Genomic DNA, 17,554 nt, shown 5'->3' on the forward strand with positions numbered 1-17,554 from the left:
TTTTAAACATTTGTTAATGTATATATTATTTATTTTTTCGGTTTTTATCAGTTTTTATCTTTTTAACTAGTTGCCATTTTGCAGTTTTTAATATAAGTGACAAAGGAATCATATAGCATTCCGATATTTAATTATTTATTTATTTTTATTTTTTTGCATTGGTTGCGAATTTTTAGTTGTTGTGCTTTTGTTATGATTTTCTTGCTTGTTTGTTTTTTTATGGACTTCGAAATTCGAAATCGGCCCTTCAGGGCTTGTGATAGTAATTTCTCGAAATAAATATCTCTCTATCTCTCTCTACCCCTGGGCCCTGGTGGGCTGTTTCGACACCGGAGTTTTTGTTATCAGAACTTTGAACCATTTTAACAAAATGTCTATCTCAAAATTTTTATCTGATGCATTTACGGCGTGGAGGAGGTAGAGGGGCTAGTTGCCCTTCAATCTCTTTTGACTTTTAAAAAGTGAACAAGAACTTTCAGTTTTCAATCAAATGAGCCCTCTCTAAAGTTTATACGAGCATCCTTCCATAAGAAATAATATGAAGGATTCAGAGAATCCTTCAAATTATAACCCTTGCCCTGAGGGCTTTGGGGGAGTTGTAAGCCTAAAAGACCTAATTTTCAGAACTTAAAACTACGTTTATTAAATGGGCAGTCTTAAAGTTTTGATTGGATGTGTTTGGGGAAAAGGTGGGCGTGATAGGGGGGTTAGTTGCCCTCAAATCACTTTCGACTATTACAAAGGGCACTAGCCCTTGTAATTTCCAATCGAATGAGCCTTTTTTGAAGTTTCTACGACACCGCCTTCTATAAAAACCTTATATGCCCCCAGGGCCAAACTTAAAACCCTTGCCCTGAGGGTTGTAGGGGAGTATCCTCCTCAAAAATATTTTTCTATTTGGGGAAATGATGGGCGTGGGGAGGGGGATGGTGGCTAATTATACTCCAATCACTTTCAACAATTAAAAAGGGCACTAGCTCTTTAATTTCCAGTCGAATGATAGTGTTTTGAAATTTATACGACATAGCCTTCTATAAAAACTTTATATGCCCCCAGTATATAACTTACAACCCTTTCGCCGATGGATGTTGGGGAGTATCCTCCTCAAAAACATATTTTCTATCTGGAAATCAACCAAGATGAACAACATGTCCATCTCAATATCTTTATGGGAAGTTTTTGGGGGAATGGGGGGCGTGAGGGGGGGGCTAGTTACCCTCCAACATTTCCGACTATTAAAAGGGGCACTAGCCCTTGAATTTCCAATCGAATGAGTCTGTTTTGAAGTTTCTACGACAACGCCTTCTATAAAAACCTTATATACACCCAGGGCATAACTTAAAACCCTTGCCCTGAGGGTTGTGAGGGATTTTCCTCTTCAAAAACATATGTTCTATCTGGAAATCAACTACGCTGAACAAAGTAGCTATATCAAACTTTTGATTGGATTTGTTTAGGGGACTGAGGGGCGTGGGGGGGCTAGTTGCCCTCCAACCACTTTGGACTATTAAAAAAGGTGCTAGCCCTTTGAATTTCCAATTGAATGTGCCTATTTTGAAGTTTCTACGACGATGCCTTCTATAAAAACCTTATATGCTCCGAGGGCATAACTTAAAACTCTTGCCGTGAGGGTTGTGGGGAAGTGTGCTCCTCAAAAACATATTTTCTATTTGGAAATCAACTACACTGAGAAAAATGGCCATCTCAAAAGTTTGATTGGATGTGTTTTGGGAAATTATGGGCGTGGGAGGGGGGGCTAGTTTCCCTCCACCCTCTTTCAACTATTAAAAATGGCACTAGTCTTTCAGTGTCCAATCGAATGAGCCTGTTTTGAACTTTCTACAGCAACACCTTCTATAAAAATCTTATGTGTCCCCAGGGCATAACTTAAAACCCTTGCCCTGAGGGTTGTGGGGGAGTGTCCTCCTCAAAGATATATTTTCTATCTGGAAATCGACTATGCTGAAATAAATGGCTATCTCAAAATTTTGATTGGATGTGTTTGGGGGAATGATGGGCGTAGGGGAGGGGGCTATTGGCCCTCCAATCACTTTTGACTATTAAAATGGGTACTAGCGCTTTGAATTCCCAATCAAATTAGCCTCTTTTGAAGTTTTTACGACAACACCTTCTCCAAAAACCTTATATGCCCCAAGGGCATATCTTAAAACCCTTGCCTTGAATGTTCTGGGAGAGTGTCCTCCTCAAAAACATATTTTCTATCGGGAAATCAACTCCGCGGAACAAAATGGCTATCTCAAAATTTTGATGGGTGGTGTTGGGGGAAATGATGGGTGTGGGGGGGGAGGGGGCTGGCTGTATTCCAATCATTTTCGACTATTAAAAGGGCACTAGCCCTTTAATTTCCAAACGCCTTCTATAAAAACCTTACAACGCCTTCTATAAGAACATTATATGCCCCCAGGGCATAACTTAAAACCCTTGCCCTAAGGGTTGTGGGGGATTGTCCTCCTCAAAAACATGTTTTCTATCTGAAAATCAACTTCACTGAACAAAATGGCTAAATTTTGATTGGAGGTGTTTGGGGGACTGATGGTCGTAGGGGGAGGCTAGTTGCCCTCCAATCACTTTCGAATATTAAAAAGGGCACTAGCCCTTTAATTTCCAATCGAATGAGCCTGTTTTGAAGTTTCTACGACAACGCCTTCTATAAAAACCTTATATGCCCCCAGGGCATAACTTAAAACCCTTGCCCTGAGGGTTGTGGGGGAGTGTCCTCCTCAAAAATATATTTTCTATCTGGAAATCAACTACGCTGAACAAAATGGCTATCTTAAAATTTTGATTGGATGTGTTTGGGGAATGATGCGCGCGGGGGGGATGGGGGCTAGTCACACTCCAATCACTTTCGACTATTAAAAAGGGCACTAGCTCTTTAATTTCCAATCGAATGAGCCTGTTTTGAAGTTTCTACGACAACGCCTTCTATAAAAACCGTATATGCCCCCAGGGCATAACTTAAAACCCTTGCCCTGAGGGTTGTGGGGGAGAATCCTCCTCAAAAATACATTTTCTATCTGGAAATCAGCTACGCTGAACAAAATGGCTATCTCAAAATTTTGATTGGATGTGTTTGGAGAAATGATGGGCGTGGGGGGGCTAGTTGCCCTCCAATCACTTTCGACTATTAAAAACGGCACTAGCCCTTTAATTTCCAATCGAATGAGCCTGTTTTGAAGTTTCTACAACAACACCTTCTATAAAAACCTTATATGTCCCCAGGGCATAACTTAAAACCCTTGCCCTGAGGGTTGTGGGGGAGTGTCCTCCTCAAAGATATATTTTCAAGCTGGAAATTAACTACGCTGTACAAAAATGGCTATATCTAATTTTTTATGGGATTTGTTTGTGGGAATGATGGGCGTAGGGGGGGGGACTAGTTGCCCTACAATCACTTTCGACTATTAAAAATGGCAGAATCCGTTTGAATTTCCAATCGAATGAGCCTCTTTTGAAGTTTTTACGACAACTCCTTCTACAAAAACCTTATATGCCCCCAGGGCATATCTTAAAACCCTTGCCCTGAATGTTCTGGGAGAGTGTCCTCCTCAAAAAAATATTTTCTATCTGTAAGTCAGCTACGCGGAACAAAATGGCTATCTCAAAATTTTGATTGGATGTCTTTGGGGAAATGATGGGTGTGGGGGGGAGGGGGCTGGCTGTATTCCAATCATTTTCGACTATTAAAAGGGCACTAGCCCTTTAATTTCCAAACGCCTTCTATAAAAACCTTACAACGCCTTCTATAAAAACATTATATACCCCCAGGGCATAACTTAAAACCCTTGCCCTGAGGGTTGTGGGGGATTGTCCTCCTCAAAAACATGTTTTGTATCTGAAAATCAACTACGCTGAACAAAATGGCTAAATTTTGATTGGATGTGTTTGGGGGAATGATGGGCGTAGGGGGGGGGGCTAGCTGCCCTCCAATCAATTTCGACTATGAAAAAGGGCACTAGCCCTTTAAGTTCCAATCTAATGATCCTGTTTTGAAGTTTCTACGACAACGCCTTCTATAATAACCTTATATGCCCCCAGGGCACAACTTACACCCCGTGCCCTGAGGGTTGTGGGGAGTGTCCACATCAAAAATATATTTTCTATGTGGAAATAAACGACGCTGTACAACATGGCTATGTTAAATTGTTGCGTGGGGGTGTTTGGGTTAATAAAGGGCGTGGGGGGGATGTGGGTTAGTTATACTCCGATCATTTGCGACACATAAAAGGGGCATTAGCTCTTTAATTTCCAATTGAATGAGCCTGTTTTGTAGTTTCTATGACAGCGCCTTCCATAAAACCTATGCCCCCAGGGCATAACTTAAAACCCTTGCCCTGAGGGTTGTGGGGGAGTATCCTCCTCAAAAATACATTTTCTATCTGGAAATAAACTACGCTGAACAAAATGGCTATCTGAAAATTTTGATTGGATGCGTTTGGGGGAATGATGGGCGTGGGGGGGCTAGTTGCCCTCCAATCATTTTTAACTCTTAAAAAGGGCACTAGCCCTCTTGATTTCCAATTGAATGAGCTTGTTTTGAAATTTTTACGACAACGCCATCTATAAAAACCTTGTAATCACCAAGGGCATAACTTAAAACCCTTGCCCTGAGGGTTGTGGGGGAGTATCCTCCTCAAAAATATATTTTCTATCTGGAAATCAACTACGCTGAACAAAATGGCTATATCAAAATTTTGATTGGATGTGGTTGGGGGAATGAGGGGCCTGGGGGGGGGGCTAGTTGCCCTCCAATCATTTTCGACTATTAAAAACGACCCTAGAACTCTCGATTTCCAATCGAATGAGCCCCTTTTGAAGTTTCTACGACGACCCCTTCCATATGAAGTGCCTCTGGGATAAAAAAAAATAAACAAATAATAATAAAACAGTGGAGCCGTATGGTCTTTACTATAGGCAACGCTACAGCGTTGCCTCTGAAACCTTAAATTTTAACAATTGGTAACTTGCAATAACATACAGATTGCTGATACAGGTGTATCAGCATTTTTTTTTTTTTTTGAACAGCTTAGCGTATCAAGATGAAACTTCTGGGGTATATACATGCTACTACTGCTTTTGATACTGCTACTACTAATACTAATTCAACACTGTTATAACTTCTACTGCTCCTACTACGACCTCTGCTACTATTAAACTAGCACTATTAAGGCTACGCATATCAAGTTGAAAATTTGATAGAATGAGGTACTTGAGGTGGAACTTGAACTAAATCAAAAGACACTATGTGCATGCAGAAAAAATGTTGCGGAAAAAAGGTTAAGTTTACCCCTAAAAATATAATAAAAAAAATGAACCTTAAGAAGACACTGATTCATTCTTAGCCCAGTCATAAGGGGGAAACTTCAAAATGGCATATCTCAAAAAGTGATTTGTGTATTAAGTTGGAACTTTCAGAGAGTGCTTAAAGGGAAAGTCAATTCACCAAAAGGAAATATGTGCACGCTCAGGCTTGAATTTACCACTAGGTCCCTAGGCCCGGACCTAGAAGCGCATAATTCTAGGGGGAGCATTAAATTATCACTGAGTAATTTTTTCCTGACGAAAACTGGACTGATGTGACTTATCGTCGCCAGGTGTACTCTGCCGCCACGCTGCCTAGTCACAGAAAAGTGACTTTAAAACATCACAGGAATTCCATGATTACTTATAAACTGTAAAATATCTCCCATGAATGGTAGCTGAGAGTTCGGTATTATCCCTCTCTTTCATCACTTTTCGCTCATCAGTTGTGTTCTGTTAACACACAGTTACATGGTTACATGGTTACACACAGTTACAGTTACATGGGGGTTCAGTTACACGGGGGCTAAGTTAAAGGGGGTTGAGTTGCACAAGGGTTCAGTTAAAGGGAGTTCAGTTGCATGAGGGTTCAGTAGCATGAGGGTTCAGTTGCACGGGGTTTCAGTTGCACGGGGGTTCAGTTGTACGGGGGTTCAGTTATACGGGGGTTCAGTTCCACGGGGGTTCAGTTACATGGGGGTTCAGTTACATGGGAGTTCAGTTACACGGAGGTTTAGTTAAATGGGGTTGAGTTGCACGGGGGTTGACTTGCACGAGGGTTCAGTTAAAGGGGGTTCAGTTGTATGAGAGTTCAGTAGCACAAGGGTTCAGTTGCACGGGGGTTCAATTGCACGCGTGTTCAGTTGCACGGAAGTTCAGTTATACGGGGGTTCAGTTACACGGGGGTTCAGTTACACGGGGGTTTAGTTACATAGAGGTTTAGTTACACGAGGCTTTAGTTAAATGGGGTTGAGTTGCACGGAGGTTGAGTTGCACGGGGGTTGAGTTGCACGAGGGTTCAGTTAAAGGGGGTTAAGTTGCATGAGGGTTCAGTAGCACGAGGGTTCAGTTGCACGGGGGTTCAGTTGAACGGGGGTTTGGTTATACGGGGGTTAAGTTCCACGGGGGTTTGGTTGTACGGGGGTTCAGTTGCAGGGGTTCAGTTATTTGGGGTTCAGTTACATGGGGGTTCAGTTACAATGGAACCACAAATTACGCTTTATCAGCGAAAAAACCCCAGCAGTATCATACAATGGGCATCATCACTTCATTGTTTAAATAAAGACTGGAAAAAAGGCATAGAGCAAAACTGACTGTAGTTCTTGCTAAAAGGAAAGCAAAAGAACAGCAAGAGGTGGAATATAAAAGGTGAAACTATTTTATCAGTTTTATTACCGGGTGTGACTATATTGGGTTGTTTCTCTAGACAGCAGCTATAGAAACTGTAGAGAAATAGATACAACTTGGATGCACACTGTTATTCCGCGTAATTCCTTTTTATTTTCTGTTAGTGATTTCAGTACTTAAACCTTGTCTAAACTTACTTTCCAGGCAATCAAAAAAATGCCAAGGTTCTGCTCTTCCAAATATTATCTTCTATTTTTTTTTTTTTTTTTTGATAATGATAGAAAATTATATTTTCTAGCATTATATTTTCATATATATTTATATATGAAATATTTATTAATATATATATATTAATAAAATATATATATATATTTATATATTTCATATATATTATATTTTCATATATATTTTCTGTTACTCAGGATTTTAACCTGAGTAACAGTTACAATTCCTGACTCGGTATACAAAAAAGGACTTTTTTGGGAAAAAGACCACTACGCTGCAACGGCATCACAGAAACCATTCAAAAATTAATCGAGGCCCTATTTTCTTCCAAAGGCCGTGAAAACCAGTATGCAAGTACCTCAAAGTGTAAAAAAAAAATCACTTTTGACTTTTAAAAAGAGCACTAGCCCTTTGAATTTCCAATTGAATGAGCCTTTTTTGAAGTATCTACGACAACGCTTTCAATAAAAACCTTATATGCCCCCAGGGCATAAATTATAACCCTTTGTCCTGAAGACTGTGGGGGGAGTGTCCTACTCAAAGATATAATTTCTAGATCTTTAAACTATGTTGAACAAAATGGCTATCTTAAAATTTTGATTGAATGTGACTGGTGAAATGGTGGGTTTGGAAGCGGTGTTAGTTGCCTTCCAATCACTTTCGACTATAAGAAAGGACACAAGCCCTTTCAATTTCCAATCGAATGAGCCCTTTTCCAAGTTTCAACAACAATTCCATCGATATGAAGTGCCCTGGTCTAAAACCAACCCCCCCAAAAATATAATAAATAAATAAATAATACATTGTGCCAACATCGTTCTTTACTTAGGCAGCGCTATGGCGCTGCCTATGACTGGAGAAAGTGGTACATAAGCGGGTCTATAATTTCCTTCTGATAAATAAGCTTTTGAGTCAGACACAGTTTGGGTTTCATAAGGTTCATTCCGTAACGCACTCCGTACAGCACCTGGTTCAAACTGTTAGCTATGAATTAAACTCAGGTGATGTACCTATGTCAATATTCATTGACCTTAGAAAAGCGTTTGACACTGTTGACTACCAAAGGTTGCTCCATCGAACGGGAAGTATCGGAATAAAGAGATTTTGTCTGAGATGGTTTAAGAGTTATTTCTGCGATAGGTCTCAAAGTCGTTTTAAATCATGTAGTCTCATCGTCTTTTCCTGTGAAGTGTGGTGTAACCCCGGGCTCTGTGCTTGGCCCTTTTCTTTATCTAGTTTACGTGGACATGATATGCTTTTATCTGCAGAATCTATATATTACTTCTTTTACGGATGACACTGCGCTAACAGTATTTGCAAAATCAGTCAATGATTTAACAGCAATAGAAAATAATGGAGGCGGTTACGAACTTAAGTTTGTAGTGTGTGAATATAAAGAAGACATTTTGCTGACATTCTGTAGAGAGGGTGATTCTTTTTGATAAGTTGATATAATGAAAGAGCTGGTAGCACTTTTAAAAAAGCTTCCTATTCTAATTCTAAGAAAACTGATACATATTTTTCCTGGACCAAAATAAATCCTATTTCATAGTTAAATTCATTCTTATGTTTCCTATTGCCTAGTCATATGAATGTCTACTTTCCCTTCTTTTCTCAAACTGCTTTCAAATACTTACGATAAAGCTATAAATCTTATCCAGGATATAAATCGCTCGGCAACTAAACCGTTACTTGATATTAAAAAACTTAATATTCTTTCCTGTGCGTTTTTTACTTTTCTCCGGCTCCATAGCGATCCTCCTAGGTCCTTAAGATTTATGTTTTCCTTTTTATCTGGTGGGTCAGATTTTCAGCTCCGTAGTTCTCTAAATATCAAAATTCCGCATACACCAACAATAAGATCTGACTTTAATTCTTTTGTTACGCGTCATTTCACATGGAGCACCCGTCCCGATTCGGCTAGAGAATGCCACTCGTTTGGCACCTTCAAAAGACTAGTAATTTTTTTTGTTTTCGTATGATTAGCGCTTCATTACTATTTCCTGAACAATTTTTTAATTATTCCTAAATAAACTTTGCTGTAGAGCTATTATTCATCTATATTTTGTTTTGTTCTCATTTTTGCTCTTCTTTCTGTGATTGTGAGTAAGAGATTTTTTTTACCTTATGCGCAGCCTTTCTCGTGGCTTTCTTTTGTGTTGTGAAGGGTTGGCAATAGTTTTTGGTTTGATTACACTTTGTTTCTGTTTTTCTTTTCTTTTTCTGTATAATATGATTGTGACCAGAGGATTGTATAAGGGCGTAAAGATCAACTTTTTGATTTGATAATAATATGTTCAAAAATGATTTATGTTATGCTTTATTGATGTCGGATCTGTTTTTTTTCTCAGTAAGTAATTGGCTATTGTTCTCTGACTTTGTGATCTGCATATATTCCCCTAATTAAAGGATAAGGAGCCTTTGGGGGGAGTAGCACAGTCTGTTTATTATTGTATACGTATTGATATTGAATAAAATCTTATCTTAATTAAACGGCCCCTGCGTTTCAGCAGCAGTTCTTACAAATTTGGACAAACAGTCAAACTTAAGCGTAAAAAGCAAGGTATTGAAGAGGGGACAAACCTTCATATACGGAATAATTTTTGTTCGTTTTGAGTTTTAATGTTGCTCCTAGTTTTCAGTTAAAAAAACAAACTTTTTTTCTATTTAATTTCTGTTGGTTTTCAAATAATGCAGGTAAATCTGGCTCAGTCGCCATGAAATATACTCCCCCCCTCACGGGAAACTTTTTTGAAAATTTCATCCAAAGTAAAGTACACGCCTCCCCGACGAGTTCCCTCCAGACAGTTCCATCCTGGCTGAAAATCCCCCTCCTGATAAAATTTCTTGCGGACGTTTGGTTTCTCTATCACAAAGGAAATGCCTCCTTCCGTATGTTTTTTTCCAGAAATCTGAACACGCGGAAAATAACCCCCGGATAATTCCCCCGTAACATCTCCACATGCACAATTGAGCTGGCAAACATAACGTAAGACAATTAACAAGAATTTCGTATAGGAATTCTGTCAAATCCCCCCATTGTAAAATTTTCCCTTGAATTTCCCCCCCCCCCCCCCAAGGAAGATTCTTCCAATGGAAATCCACCCCAAGTGCAAAATCCTCCCTCCCCCCCAAAAAAATAAAAATATGTGTATACTTCCCAATAACAAATACCATGCGTAAGTAATAGGCAAATTTCATAACTTATAAGCCTCTCCCCACGGACTGTGGGAATAAAGGTACTAATATAAATGAATAAATAAATATTGACGACTAAAACTTACATTAAATATGCAAATTAAGCTTAAAATGAACAAAAATCACTACAAATGAGAGTTTGGGTACTGCCTCCTTTCCTAGCTGTAAAAGTCTAAAACCTACTGCGTCATTGGCGCTTTACTGAAAACGAATTATACTACCAATATTTTCTTTTATATTTAGTGCGAAACTGAAAATAAATATAAAAGTAATTGTGAATTATGCAAAACACACTCGAGAAGGTTTGCTCCCTTCATCTGAGAAAAACCGGTTTGTTTGTCTGCTATAGGTCAAAACTAGCTTAGAGACTGAGTGAGAGAAACTACGATATATGTTTATTTTAATTAAATATTTATTACATAGAGATGGTTAAGAGGTATTTAATATAATGCCTTCTGGGTGGCCTGGTATCATAATTCTTTGTTCGTAGCTTCCATAATTTTGTTTCTAAAATATTATAATTTCAATGACCTTTCAGCAATTAATATAACTATGTATCAAAAGTTTAGTTTAGTTTTTCAGTTCTATCCAAGACTGTTCAAGACAAATATGGTTTCACTACTAAAAATAGTTTAGATACTACCCCTTTCCCTAACTGTAAAAGTCTAAGGCCTACTGCGTCATTGGTGCTTCACTGAAAACAAATTTTACTAAAGATATTTTCTTTTCCAGTTATTACAGCATTCAAAAGGAAAATAAAAATTACAGTGAAATAAAATCGTGAACTGATGAGCTTTCAACAATTAATATAGTTATATATCAAATATTCAGTTTGATTTTTTAGTTCTTTCCAAGACTGTTCAAGACACAATTAGTTTTAAGTAAAGCACCAGTGACGCAGTAAGTCATTTTACATTTAGGACTTTTACAGTCAGAGAAGGAATGAGGACCCAAATTCTATTTTTAGTGATTTTTGTTCGTTTTCAAATTTATTGATGGTATTTATCTGTTATAATGTCTGTGTCTATGTTTTATTTTGATAAAATTCTAGTTTAGCCATTTTTTTCCTATCTTAGAAAAATGAAACTTTCAATAAGGAAACCAGGGCCAAAACTATACTCTGAGAAGGTATTATCAAGCCTCCATGTGCTATGTTAACCGTCTTCTGATTTCTAAGTCTTAGAAATTTGGCTACTTGATAGGCATGGGCACCCATAAGCTGAATTTTAGGGGGGGGGGGCTTACCTGGTCTAATAGGCACTTCCAATGCTTTATAGGCATAATAGAAATGTCAAAACAAAAATATAAGGCTGACTCATTCAGCTAGGGGAGGGGGACTGGAGTCCTCCTCTGTCCCCCATATGGGTGCCCATGTTGACAGGTCTATTACCTATTGAAATTTTGACAAAATAACATTTTACCTTAGTTTTCAGTTACCATTTTCTTTTTGTCTAATTTTAGTTCTGAAAATGCAGTTCTTGTTATTTGAGTAGAATTATAAACCATATTACAGCTGAAATATCGGAAGGGTAACTACCTCACGGGAAGTTATGATGTTGGTAGACTCCAGGATAAGAATTTGATAGAAAGTTTCAGTATCTCTCAAGAACAGTTGAATACTAAACTTTAGAGTTTAAAATTTGATAATGTGGAAAATGTTTGGAATAATTTTGGAAAAATAATTTGTGAAGTTGCTGAAGGTGTCTTAGGGAAGAAAGCTAGAAATGCAGCTAAGAATATTACTGAAAAAGCCTTATGGTTGATGGAAAGGAGAACTTGTACAAGAATTACCTTAGTGATAGATCATATGAAAACAAAAGGAGTGTAAAGAAAGTGGAGAAAGCATTAAATTATGAACTAAGGAGGTGTGAAGTGGAGGCCATGGATAAAATTGCCGAGGATCTGGAAGATGCAGCTAGGCGGCATAATAGTAAAATATTGTACTGGCATGTTAATAAATTGAGAGGGAGTAGTCAATGCGGACTTGGCCCAGTTAAAGATAGAATGGGGCTGCAATTAGCGATAAGGAAAAAACTAATTTGAGATGGGACAAACATTTTGAGAATTTTCTTAACCGAGATAGAGTTGAAGAAGAGATATAGAAGAAAATGGAAAAGTTTATGATACCTTGGATGTGAAGGAAGATTTGTTTTGTGAGGAGGAATTAGCGACAGTACTAAAAGGACTAAAAAATAATAAGGCTCCAGGTGCCGATAGGGTGGTAAATGAGTTTCTTAAATATGGTGGCTCTGAGGTTAGAAATAAGTTACTGAAGATTATGAATATGATTTTTGAAAAAGGGGAAGTACCTATCGCTTTTAGGAAAACCTTAATTAAGCCACTTTATAAGAAAGGTGATAAAAGTGAGTGTGGTAATTTTCAAGGGGTTAGTCTGGTCTCTGTATGTAGTAAATTACTTAGTAATTCGAAACTTTTTAGACTGAGGGATGCTGTAGACAAAGTTATAAAAGAAGAACGGTGCGGTTTTAGAAAAGGTAAAGGATGTGTCGACAAAATTTGCACTCTTAGGCTAATAATTGAGAAGTGCCTGAGTTTTCAAACGCCTTTGGTCCTCAGTTTTATAGACTATGAGCAAGCATTCGATTCTGTTGATAGAGGAGTTTTGGTAAAGGTTGTATGCCTGTATCGTATACCAGACAAATATATTAAGGTGGTTAGTGCTATGAATGAGAATAACACTGCTGCGGTTAAAGTAGAAAATGAGGTTCGCAGCTGGTTTTGTATTAAATCAGGAGTTAAGCAGGATTGTGTTCTATCCCCCTTTATATGGGTTATTTTGATGGACTTTAGCTTAAGAAACACAGGAAAGGCAATGGGAAACCACGGAATCAAATGGGGAAGAAAAAGTCTCCTGGACTTAGATTATGCTGATGATTTAAGCATCCTAGAGGAAAGTTTGAGCAAAATGAATGAAGTTTTAGAGGTTTTGCGAATTCAGGGTGCTAGAATAGGTTTGAAAATTAATGTTAAGAAGACTAAGTCACTAAGGCTAGGAATAGGTGAAGATGAAAAGGTGAAGTTGGGTAATGAAAAGATTGATCAGGTGGACAGCTTCACTTACCTTGGTAGTATTATTAGTAAAGATGATGGGAGCAGTGAAGATGTCAAGAATAGAATAGCCAAGGCTCAGGGTGTTTTTTCACAGTTAAAATAAGTTTGAAAGAATAGGAAGATAAGTCTGCAAACCAACATTAGAATATTAGAAGCTACAATGATGACAGTGATCAAATACGGCTCTGAAGCATGGGTACTCCGAAAAGCGGATGAAGATTTGCTATATGTTTTCCAGAGAAATTGCTTAAGGATTGTTCTGGGTACCCGGCTGACTGACCGTATTTCAAACAATAGGCTATACGAAAAATGTGGATCAATACCGCTCTCTAGGGCTATAATGAAAGAAAGGTTGAGGTGGCTAGGGTGCGTTGTACGGATGAAGGATGACAGATTGCCGAAGATTGTTCTTTTCGGCCAACCGTCTAGGGCTAAACGGAAAGCAGGTCGTCCTCGTCTGGGGTGGGAGGACATCATAAAGAAGGATTGGCAATGGGAACTTCATGGGTGGGTGTAAAAAGGGAGGCTTTGAATAGATTTGGATGCAGGAGGAGTGTGCGTAGCTGTGTTGGCCTCAGGCGGCTTGGTAATGTGGTGAGTTACTAGTAGTAGCAGTAGTTTAAACCATATCAATGGGTTTCTTCCTAAATTTAGGAAATGTGTTTGTAGATCTTTGAACCCTCATAAATTGAAATTGAGCCAAGTTTGTGAAGTTAAAAACAGTTTTCTCGTACCTCATTGAAGCAGAAGATCTGTTTTACAAGGTTTCACTTTCACAACACAAAGATTTTTAAAGGTCAACAAAGATCACCGCCCCCTAGAGGGAACTAAGTTCACTGTATGCACAGGGTAATCTAATAGAAATACATTGTGTTTTTTGAGGGGATGTAAACCTCCCGTAAAGGGTTTTCGGCCATGACGATTTCAGTGGTATCTTTTTATTTCGATCTGAAACAGTTTAAAAGGGTTTAAACTGTTTTTAACAGTTTGAATGCTCTTTTTCAAAAATCCGTTAAATTTGGTTTCGTGATAGAAAATTATATTTTCTATCATTATATTTTCATATATATTTATATATGAAATATTTATTAATATATATATATATATATTAATAAAATATATATATATATATCTTTATATATTTCATATATATTATATTTTCATATATATTTTCTGTTACTCAGGAGTTTAACCTGAGTAACAGTTACAATTCCTGACTCGGTATACAAAAAAGGACTTTTTTGGGAAAAAGACCACTACACTGCAACGGCATCAGAGAAACCATTCAAAAATTAATCGAGGCCCTATTTTCTTCCAAAGACCGTGAAAACCAGTATGCAAGTACCTCAAAGTGTAAAAAAAAATCACTTTTGACTATTAAAAAGAGCACTAGCCCTTTGAATTTCCAATTGAATGAGCCTTTTTTGAAGTATCTACGACAACGCTTTCAATAAAAACCTTATATGCCCCCAGGGCATAAATTATAACCCTTTGTCCTGAAGACTGTGGGGGGAGTGTCCTACTCAAAGATATAATTTCTAGATCTTTAAACTATGTTGAACAAAATGGCTATCTCAAAATTTTGATTGAATGTGACTGGTGAAATGGTGGGTTTGGAAGCGGTGTTAGTTGCCTTCCAATCACTTTCGACTATAAGAAAGGACACAAGCCCTTTCAATTTCCAATCGAATGAGCCCTTTTCCAAGTTTCAACAACAATTCCATCGATATGAAGTGCCCTGGTCTAAAACCAACCCCCCCAAAAATATAATAAATAAATAAATAATGCATTGTGCCAACATCGTTCTTTACTTAGGCAGCGCTATTGCTCTGCCTATGACTGGAGAAAGGGGTACATAAGCGGGTCTATAATTTCTTTCAGATAAATAAGCTTTTGAATCAGACACAGTTTGGGTTTCGTAAGGGTCATTACCTGACGCAGTCCTTACAGCACCTGGTTCAAACTGTAGCTGTACATTAAACTCAGATGAAGTACCTATGTCAATTTTCATTGAAATTAGAAAAGCGTTTAACACTGTTGACTACCAAATGTTGCTTCATCGAATGAGAAGTCTTGGAATAAATAGATTTTTTCTAAGATGGTTTCAGAGTTGTCTTTACGGTATGTCTCAAAGTCGTTTTAAAACATGTAGTCTCATAGTCTTTTCCTGTGAAGTGTGGTGTATCCCAGGGCTCTGTGCTGGACCCTTTTCTTTATCTAGTTTACGTGGACATGATACGCTTTTTTTTTGCAGAACCTATATATTACTTCTTTTACGGATGACACTGCTCTAATAGTATTTGCAAACTAGGTCAATTACTTAATAGCAATAGATAATAATGGAGGCGTTTACGAACTTAAGTTTGTTGTGTGTGAATGTAAAGAAGACAGTTTGGTGACATTCTGAAGAGAGGGTTATTCTTTTTGTTAAACCGATACAATGAATGAGCTGGTAGCACTTTAAAAAAAGCTTTCTATTCTAATTCTAAGAAAGCTTATACATAGTTTTCCTGGACCAAAATAAATCCTATTTCATAGTTAAATTCATTCTTATGTTTCCTATTGCCTAGTCATATGAATGTCTACTTTCCCTTCTTTTCTCAAACTGCTTTCAAATACTTACGATAAAGCTATAAATCTTATCCAGGATATAAATCGCTCGGCAACTAAACCGTTACTTGATATTATAAAACTTAATATTCTTTCCTGTGCGTTTTTTACTTTTCTTCAGCTCCATGGTGATCTTCCTTGGGCCCTTATATTTACGTCTTCTTTTGTATCTGATGAGTCAGATTTTCAGCTCCGTAGTTCTCTAAATATCCAAATTCCGCATACACCAACAATAAGATCTGATTTTAATCCTATTGTTGCGCGTCATTTGACATGGAGCATCCTTCCCGATTCGGCTAAAGAATGCCACTCGTTTGGCACCCTCAAAAGACTAGTAATTTTTTTTGTTTTCGTATGATTAGCGCTTCCTTACTATTTCCTGAATAATTTTATAATTGTTTCTGAATAAAATTTGCTGTAGAGCTATTGTTTATCTATATTTTGTTCTGTCCTCATTTGTGCTTTTCTTTCTGTGATAGCGAGTAAGTGATTTTTTTTTACCTTATGTGAAGCCTTTCTCGTGGCTTTCTTTTTTTTTGCTTAGGGTTGGCAATATTTTTTCGTTTTATCACTCTTCGTTTCTGTTTTTCTTTTTTTTTCTGTATAAAATGGTTGTGACCAGTGGATTGTATAAGGGTATGAAGATCACCTTTTTGATTTGAAAATAATATGTTCGAAAATGAATTATGTTATGCTTTATTGGTGTTTGAGTTTTTTTTTGTTTTTTTTTTCTCAGTAAGTAATTGGCTATTGTTCTCTGAGTTTGTGATCCGTATATACTCCCTAATTACAGGATAAGGAGCCTTTGGGGGGAGTAGCAGAGTGTATTTATTCTTGTATGCGTATTGATATTGAATAAAATCTTATCTTAATTAAACGGCCCCTGTGTTTCAGCAGCAGTTCCTACAAATTGGGACAAACAGTCAAACTTAAGCGTAAAGAGCAAGGTATTGAAGAGGGGCCAAACCATCATATACGGAAAAATTTTTGTTCGTTTTGAGTTTTAATGTTGCTCCTTGCTTTCAGTTACAAAAACAAACTTTTTTTCTATTTAATTTCTGCTGGTTTTCAAATAATGCAGGTAAATCTGGCTCAGTCGCCATGAAATATACTCCCCCCTCCCTCACGGGAAACTTTTGTGAAAATTTCATCCAAAGTAAAGTACACGCCTCCCCGACGAGTTCCCTCCAGACAGTTCCATCCTGGCTGAAAATCCCCCCTCCTGATAAAATTTCTTGCGGACGTTTGGTTTCTCTATCACAAAGGAAATGCCTCCTTCCGTATGTTTTTTTCCAGAAATCTGAACACGCGGAAAATAGCCCCCGGATAATTCCTCCGGAACATCTTCACATGCAAAATTGAGTTGGCAAAGGTAATGTAAGACAATTAACAAGAATTTCATGTGGGAATTCTGTCAAATTCCCCCAGTGTAAAATTTTCCCTTGAATTTCCCCCCCCCCCAAGGAATATTCTTGCAATGGAAATCCACCCCAAGTGCAAAATCCTCCCTCCCCTCCCCCCAAAAATAAAAATATGTGTATACTTCCCGATAACAAATACCATGCGTAAATAAAAGGCAAATTTCACAACTTACAAGCCTCTCCCCACGGACTGTGGGAATATAGGTACTAATATAAATGAATAAATAAATGTTGGAACGATTAAAACGTATATTGAATATGCAAATCAAGCTTAAAACGAACAAAAATCATTGCAAATGAGAGTTTGGGTACTGCCTCCATTCCTAGCTGTAAAAGTCTAAAACCTACTGTGTCATTGG

Source organism: Artemia sp. Qi Xiang Cuo, chromosome 15 (genome assembly GCF_049724085.1).
Source record: "Artemia sp. Qi Xiang Cuo chromosome 15, ASM4972408v1, whole genome shotgun sequence".
NCBI lineage: Eukaryota > Metazoa > Arthropoda > Branchiopoda > Anostraca > Artemiidae > Artemia > Artemia sp. Qi Xiang Cuo.